Genomic DNA, 6,935 nt, shown 5'->3' with positions numbered 1-6,935 from the left:
CCCTATATCGCCTAACCGTTTAAACTTAATTTACCCCTTGGTCCGGTTTAGCAAACAATCAATTAAGACAAATCAATTGTAAACTAGTGTATTAAATCAACAAGAGTTCTCTTTATCAAACAAATACACTAATCAATTAAGTTCATAAAGTTAAACATCAATAAGAATCGATCTTTTATTCAAACTATTGAAATAAACATGCATAAGTTCATAAATCATAATTAAAACATCCAAATCCTCGGTTATTAATCTAGACAAGCATTGAAAACTTTACCAACAATCATGGCTGAAAACAAAATCATAAATAAACAATTAAGATAATTCATTATGTTTGATAAGAATTAAACCTAGTTGAAATCGTGATCTTGAACGATTGACGAATCAAAACGCGTTCTCGAAATGATTGAGTTGATTGAATGATGTTGGGATTCCCCGAAAGTCACCAAAAATCGCCCCAAAGCTGCTGGAATTCGTCTGGATAAAAGTGATTAAAAGCTAGGGTTTAATTTCCCTTTTTAGAGCCCAAAATTCGTCACCAGGATCGACCCGCGGCGCGGCCTTGCCAGCCGCGCCGCGGCTTAACTCTTGCCAACAATCCCTCTTTTATTATAATGCTCAACCTTCAAAAACAGTTATAACCCGCGCCGCGGCTTAACACGTACTCAGATTCTTCCTTAGATTTTCATCATAAAATGCCCAAAAACAATCTTGTAACATCATATTGAGGCACCGCTGATAAAATAACATAGAACATACCTCAAAATGATCTAAAAAGCGTATAAATAATCTTCTCGGATCTCGAAACCCAAATCTAACAAATGTCTTCCAAATTACTCTAATTCGTATCCAAACGGACCCAATAATGATCGATATCGCCAAGGAAAACGCGTATGAAATATGCGATATCAAACAATCTCACACTAGAGTTTTGCTTTTCCTCAAGCAATTGAACTCGATAATAATCTTCTACCATATGATAACTTCTTAAAACATGTATGTAGAACCAACAAACCAACAACTAACGTGGGCACAATTTTGGAGTAAATATCAACCATACCTCCCACTTGCATTCCCCCGAAATTAACTTCTCAAACCTCAAGCAATTAATATGACAAAGTAGCTAAATATATTCTCGAATAGCGTACCAAATAAAAATGAGGCATAGAATCTAGAACCATAATGTATGTCTTCAAAGGAACCGGGAATCAAGTGGGAGCCAAACACCAAAAATATGACAATCGAACGCATGTGCCAAAAAGAACGCACGGTCTACCCCGCAATTGGTCAAGCCAATGCCTCCCACAGTACCTAACATCGTGAGATGTCGGTAAGAAAATAATGTGCTTAGGAGGATACACATTACATCCAGATATCATCGATAATCACGAGGTAATCATCTAATCTGTTAAGTCAATCTTAAAGATTGAAGTTCATCAGGCTTAAAAGCTGATATCTTACCTTTCCGGAGGTTATCTAACTGGGAATCTGATCAATCACATAATTGTGTATCATGGTGCGCTTCCCATTTGACGAGACAGATCTCCCTCATCGAGATAAGTCTGACCACCAGTTTCCCTGTTTGATGTTGAGGCCTGGTAGATTTCTAGTCGATTTTAGCAATGACTTTTCAAGACTTTTCGTCACCCTACAACTGGTCTGGACTACAACTTCTAAAATAAATCATCAAGTGTGTCGATTTGGAGACTTTACTCCTCGGGTTATATAAAGTGGTCGGGTGCAACATTGTCCTTGTTAGGAGAAACAACAAGGATCGCCCTATTAAAGTTTTTGATCTAGCGCATGGCCCGACTTCGACCACACGATCCAATCACCGTTCATACAGTTGACACCCGCCTCGGTGCAGATGACCTACGATTGAATTCTTAAAGAATTCGTAGGATTTCACATTCAATGGTAATGAACGTGGTTGGAATTAATTCCAAATTGCCTACTTCCCACATGACAAGCTTTTCTACTTGTTTTAAGAAAGGTAGGAAGTAGATACTACCCTTCCGATAAATCCCAAAAACCTTTGGGTCCCATAGCTTTTGGCTATGGGTTGTGTTGTCTAATCAAACACAAGCACGTAGCTATTGTTCCTTAAAAGGACAACACTGGTGAAGCTCAAGGCTCCTCTTCCCACAGTATCACACCACTAGATGATGTAATAATAAAATGATATAGTTTCGGAAGTCTGCTATACCAAGTAACCAAAATTTTTTGATCTGGCACGTGATTCGGTCACAATCACGCTATGCATTCACCGCTCTCTTACATTTTACACCCGTTTTGGTACAGGTGACCTACTATTGAGTTCCCCGAACTCATAGGATTTCATGTCCAAGAAAATGAACATGTGGAACACTTTTGGCTTCTTTTAAATCACGAAATACGCCATAAAATACCAAGCCAAATCAAAACCAATTTTCATAACAAAGGTTTTGGCCGAATTTTCAATTGTTTTTCTACTTTTTTTATATTTTTAAACTAACTTTTCTATTTTTTTTATTTTTCCCCTAATTTTTCAATTTTTTTTACGACCAAAACCCGTGAAACATTTCAAGTCTCTTTAGATCAAAACTAATATGATGATGATTCCATTAACAACCAACCCGAGAGATTTTTCATCCCCCACCCCATACTTGAGATCAAGTAATGTCCCCATCACTTGAGATCAAAAATAGATAAAAATCGAAAGGGTTATGTGAGACAGAAAATATAAAAACTTATCGAGCTTAACCACTGATCGTGGAATGCCAGTGACAGATGGCGCTGAACTGACTGCCAACATAAGAACATCGTCCATTCCCGATCATCACACTAATATCATCAATCATGCAGTTTTGCTGAACTTAATGCCAGACTTGAAAAATCGTTTCACCAACAAACCTAAGAAAAGAAAAACAAAAGAACTACATCAACGGAACAAGGTGGCATCACCCGATGCCTAAACGCTTTGCCCCCAAATTAAGTTCTCAAAGTACATAAGCAAAATACTTAATTATCCAAATACAAACCAAAGGAAAATAAATAGTCTTAAACACATTACAACATGATCATCGGGCTCGCAGGCCCTCCTCAATAAAAGTCATCAAAAGGCCAATGGCCTTGCGGGTATTGCTCATGGAACTGCCTCCTCATCTCATCCATCGATTCACGCGGGTTGTATGTTGGTGCGGGCACTCGGGGCCGGATTGGATTGCGGTAATAAACTGGCTCCACATGTGGCGTACTCATATAATCATTAGGATAATTATAATAAATACGTGAATTATGTCGCTGCCAATCATTCCCATACGCAATCCATTGTTGGTCATGCACAGACTCGGCCAACCTTTCTTTTTGACGTAACGTACTCGCCTCGACCCGCTGTTGACTTTCCCAAATACGATCATTATGCGATCGTTGCTCTCCCCTAAAATCATTAAAACTATTCGACACGCCAATTTGAACACTGTCAACCCTCGAGATCAAATTATTCCAAACTTGCTCGGACATCGACCACTGCTGCCCACTACCCGAACCATACGCCTCATCTGACTCGGAACCAAAACACTCATGAATGTGAGCCGCGACTTCTTCATCATCATCGTGTCGTGTACCACTACCACTCGCTCCCCCTCATTGAGATGGTTCAACATATTCCACTAACATAGTCCTATTCGAGTTATACATCAAAATACGTGCATTAACATAAAACTGTGCCCCGAACGGCTTCATAGAGTCACGAGCCGGTGTGCAACGAGTGAAGTTAATATTGAAAAACTTGGCAATTTTTTTAACATAATGACCACCCAAAAGTGGTTTCGCCCGTTGCTTCTCCATCGAATGCTTACGTAGATATTCACCCACCAAATTAGCCAAATCAGCAAACTCGTTATTCATAATCATATAAATCGACCATAAATCATGATTTGTCACTTTGTTGTACCCATTCACTCTTGCACAAAATGTGCACCCTAAGAACCTTTGAATCAACCTTGCATCCTTATCACGAATGTATGACCCCTTCGATTCACTTGATACAAACGAATTCTTACCACTAAATTGATACCAGTATTGCTGTGCATTAAAGAATTCAGCACCATAAAACTTAGTCTCTCCCAAATAATGCATTAAAATGAAATCATCCATGTCAGGGTATACATTCAACGCTCGACAAAGATCCATTCTACTCATTTCTCAATCCATTCCTCCTAATCGAAACTGTAAGAAACACACATCCGTAGCCGCACGGCGAGGATTAAAAGTTAACGTGGAAAAGAATTCCCACACTAACTCATCATAGATAACATCCGTACACATAAAAGCCTGCTCCCATGCGTGAATAAAATGATTAACCGGTTGTTTAGCACATGTTAACACAGTTTGGAAATGAGCCCTTAAATGTCTTCCTGCTTTTCCACCTGGGCCCAGTCCAAATACCAAGTACCAGTGATTGGATACCTTCTAATCCATTCAAATCTATCTGAATAGTCTTCGTCATCTCTTAATGTCTGCAACCAATTTTCAGGATTTGTTTGCATTTCTAAGAGCCTTTCTTCCTCCCTTTGGGCAGCCGTCATTCTTTGCTTCTGTAATAACAAACACCAAACAAGCAAAATGCAAATACAAACACGGCTATTAGCATTAAAGATTAGTTCCCGTTCAAATTCAAACAATTCACATTTAAAGCATAAGTCAACCGTGGTCAACAAATTGCTACAAGCATTAAATTATTCACGCCCTACGTTAACATCACAAACTATCAACCATAACAAATCATCTTTTCCAAACACTCGGACAATTGTCATTCATTAATAACATCTCAAGCATAAACTTAAATCGTTCGATGCAATTAATCATTAGTGGAAAGATAATTTGAAACTCCAAATTTAGCAATTAAATTCCAAATTCAACAAACATCCTAGCATAAGTCATCATAGCATCAATGTCATGACATCCATATCATATAAAAGCAAGTTAACATAAGAGAGCCATTCAATTAAAACTAGAACCCTAATGACCCGGCCATATAGACACCCCACACCTATCATTCAAGTTAAACCATATTTAACAAAACCCATAACCAATTTTCCAAAGTACTCATCTCTAATTCGCAATCAAATCAACCATAAACCCTAGAATCAAAGATATGTATTATAAACACAAAAAGACCATGAATTTCATACATACTAATCATATTCAACAAAAACCCATGATTAATTTAAGCATACAAGAGCAAAATCAACAACTCCACACTTATTCTAAACCCAATCAAAATTAAACATCATATAAGCATGTAATTAGGCAAGAACAAGAAGAAGAAAGTCAAAATTGGACCTTAGGTGCCATGGATTAGAGATGTGATGAAGAAATTAAAGCAAAAATTGAAGATTAAAGATTAGGGTTTTGAGAAGATTAGTAATCGTGCTTGAGTGAGATAGGATGTGTGTGTTTTCAATCAGCAAAAAATACCCTAAATATATTAAAATACCACCGGGTATAGACCTTGGGTCGGGTTTGACCCATTTACCCCCTAAAAAAACGAATTTGGAATCTCCATCAGACGCGGTCCACGCCGCGGGTAAACCAGCCGGGCCGCGGCTTAACATACCAAAAACCCCTGAAATTTTAAAAACCCTCGACATCAGTTTGTAGTTTTAACCCGAACCGCGGACGTCCATGCCGCGCCGCGGCTTATAACGTGGAAAAATTCCTTCAGCTAGTACAACTGTCGACATCCAAAATAAGTGTTACCCCACGCCGTGGGCTTTCAAGCTGCGCCGCGGCCCATATCTAGCGAATTTTCCTTCAAACTTTCCTTATTTTGACCCTAAAATTCATACTTAAGCACCTGCCAATGATCATATTGTCGTTTCAACTTTAAATATACACCTGCAAGCTAAAATACATTTAAAATACAACAAATGTGATTTTTATTACCGAGTCGTTCACTCGACTCGTTTCCCCTAAATTCAAGCATTTTTCAGATCGAAGTCGAGGTTAACCTCTTCTTCGATTTCTAGGGGACCATCCACATAGTGTTTGACCCGGTGGACATTCACCTTGAAATCTTCACCATTCGAACCATACAATTCCACTGTACCATATGGGTACAACTTCCTAACCATAAACGGTCCCGACCAACGAGACTTAAGCTTTCCCGGTGACAATTTGAAACGCTAATTATAAAGAAGGACACGGTCGCCTTCCTTAAATTCTTTCGGACCCTTTATCCGATTGTCATGCCATATCTTCATCTTTTCCTTATAGATGAGTGAGTTTTCATAGGTATCGTGTAATGGCCCCGTCAAAACACTTAACGGCTCCGTCACTTGGTCCCACAGCTTGATCGAACTTAAATGAATTTAATAAACGACATTGCATTCTTTTATTTCAAAAGTTTCCCAAAAAGGAAAGCGTACCAAAATATGTAGTTTAAAATAACCCAACATATTAATTAACCAAAGTTGACACAAAACATTGCCAACAAACCCACAAATTTAAATTATCCAAAAACAAAATGCAAGCTCAAGTTTCATAATTGTTTCATAAAATCTGCCCAAATGCATGCAGACTCTTCTAAACACAGCGAAGCATCACATAAACTCAAGTACCTGTGAAAACATGCGAGTAAACTGTCAACACAAATGTTGAGTGAATTATAGGTTTAAATAATTGAATAAACTTTAGACCACAAGGTTTAAAAATGTTAGAAAACATTAAACATTATTCCATTATCAATGAGCCACCTGGTAACCACTTAACCCTTTACTTACTCTTGCCAAACACAATAAATGATATACATCGGACAGTGTTGTAGTGACCCGAACTTTTCCATGTTTATATATATTAATTGAGATTGATGTTTACATGATTAAATGTTTCCAACATGTTAAGCAATCAAACTTGTTAAGACTTGATTAATTGAAATAGGTTTCATATAGACAATT

This window comes from Rutidosis leptorrhynchoides, chromosome 3 (genome assembly GCF_046630445.1).
Source record: "Rutidosis leptorrhynchoides isolate AG116_Rl617_1_P2 chromosome 3, CSIRO_AGI_Rlap_v1, whole genome shotgun sequence".
NCBI lineage: Eukaryota > Viridiplantae > Streptophyta > Magnoliopsida > Asterales > Asteraceae > Rutidosis > Rutidosis leptorrhynchoides.
The sequence above is the reverse complement of the archived record's forward strand: the minus strand, read 5'-3'. Positions refer to the sequence as shown.